Source organism: Gopherus flavomarginatus, chromosome 12 (genome assembly GCF_025201925.1).
Source record: "Gopherus flavomarginatus isolate rGopFla2 chromosome 12, rGopFla2.mat.asm, whole genome shotgun sequence".
Taxonomy (NCBI): domain Eukaryota; kingdom Metazoa; phylum Chordata; order Testudines; family Testudinidae; genus Gopherus; species Gopherus flavomarginatus.
This window is the reverse complement of record NC_066628.1, coordinates 19,697,765-19,700,025: the sequence shown is the minus strand read 5'-3', so window position 1 is coordinate 19,700,025 and position 2,261 is coordinate 19,697,765.

Here is a 2,261-nt window from a genome sequence, read left to right as displayed (position 1 = left end):
TTATAGCAAGGGTCTGAGACAAAGGTCCTCCATTGGTGTAAATCAGCATGGTTCTACTGATATCAATGGAGCCATGAGGGTTTACACCTGCTGAGGAACTGACCCTAGGTCTTCTTTTGTATAATGAGAGAAAGCAAGGCATTTAGGATGCTCTTGTGATAATGACAGCAATGATTTAAATTCCTCTTTAATGTTTAGGGAAGAATAATATATTTAGCACACCAAGGGCCAAAATCCTCCATTGATATCAGTATTCTTATATCTGAGATTCAGTTGACTCATAATGCTTTTAATACTTCCAAGGGCTTTAAACACAGTCCTTACTTATGTGAGTTACGACCTCAGTGGGAATACTTGCATGAGTTTAACTCTTGTCATGATGAAGGCATAGATGAAATCAGAATTTTGCCTGCATTTTGGAAATTTTATTTAGTAAACATGGTTGTAGAAAAAATATTCCCAAAGGCAAAAAGACTGGTCCCATTTTGAATTCTCATGTAGATGGGTGGGAGGAGGGTAAGTGCTCTGAGGCATAAGAATTAGATCCCCAGCTAGTGTAAATCAGTGTAACATCATTGCTGTCAATGGGCTAGATCCTCAGCACATGTACATTAGCATAGCTTTATTGATTTCAATAGATCAATACCGAAGTTATTATTTCCTGATAATAAGGCTCAGCTGCATATTTATAGACATAATGGCAGCAGCTTTTCGTTTGAAGAATTCCAACAGATGGGAAGCTAGTACTAATTGTATAGTTAACATTCACATATTTGAGGTTCTTCAGATTCAGCTCCAGAGTCTGTTTGTTACCTCTAAAGGGGACCCATTCTGAGAGAGACCTTGGTCAGAACCAGACCTTCCTTGGTGGGGTTTTTGTACCTTGCTGAGCTGCATATTCTTCTATTTGTGGTGTTTCTAACTACCTACACCTCATCATTCTGGTGGGAAATTTGTTCATTATCCTCCTGATAAAACTCAACCCACCTCTTCACACCCCCATGTATTTCCTCCTTGTGAGCCTGTCCTTCTTGGAAATAGAACAAGGGTAGTCAACCTATGGCATGTGTGCTAAAGGCGGCCCCCAAGCTGATTTTCAGTGGCACTCACACTGCCTGGGTCCTGGCCACCAGTCCGGGGAGGCTCTGCATTTTAATTTAATTTAAATGAAGCTTCTTAAACATTTAAAAAACCTTATTTATTTTGCATACAATAATAGTTTAGTTACATATTATAGACATAGAAAGAGACCTTCGAAAAACATTAAAATGTTTTATTGGCATGCGAAACCTGATATTAGAGTGAATAAATGAAGACTTGGCACAGCACTTCTGAAAGGTTCCCAACCCCTGAAATAGAATATCAGGCTTGGGAAAAATCTCAGGAGGTCATCTAGTCCAACCCTCTGCTCAAAGCAGGATGAGTCCCTAACTAAATCACCAAATGACCCCTTCAAGGATTGAACTCAAAAACTCCAAGTTTAGTAAGCTAGTGTAGAAACCACTGAGCTAGCCCTCAGATTCTGATGCCTGATGGGGCATAAGAGAATTTCTATGGCAAGCTGCACAGCCCAGATGTATGTTTTCACCATCCTGGGCCTCACTTGAATGCTGCCTCCTAGCAGCCATGGCGTATGATCATTATGTGGCCATATGCCCCCCCTTGCACTACACAGCCATCATGAGTGGTCAGGTGTGCAGGCAGCTAGCAGCCATCTCATGGGTCATCAGCATCTTGATGGAAGTGGTTCAGACCAGAAGGATCTTCAACCAGTCCTTCTGCAGCTCCAACCGCATCCACCATTTCTTCTGTGACAGTCCACCAATGGTGAAGATGGTGTGCACAGACATGTCCAAGATCAAGACTGTTTTCATGGCTTAATATTATCATTTCAGCTGCACTATTATGTATGGATTTTTGGCACTTGCAGGATGGTAATGGTGTTTCTAACTCTCCTGACTTTATTGCACCAGTAGGGAATTCCCGTCTGGCAGATCAGTCCTTTATAGGCTACATGCAGCTGGACACCAGAGCAACAAATTGCTAATAACCTAGGGAACTATTTTTAACAATGCCCAAATGACTCAGAAGCCTAAGTCTCATTTTTTGAAAAGTGACTCAAGCACTTAGGAACCTTCATGTGCTATTTTCAAAACTACCTAAACAAGTTAGGTGCCTAACACCCTTTGAAGCCAATGCAACATAGGTGTCTAACATGCTTGGAAACTTCTCCAAATCCTCCCGGGAAATATGTGCATCTT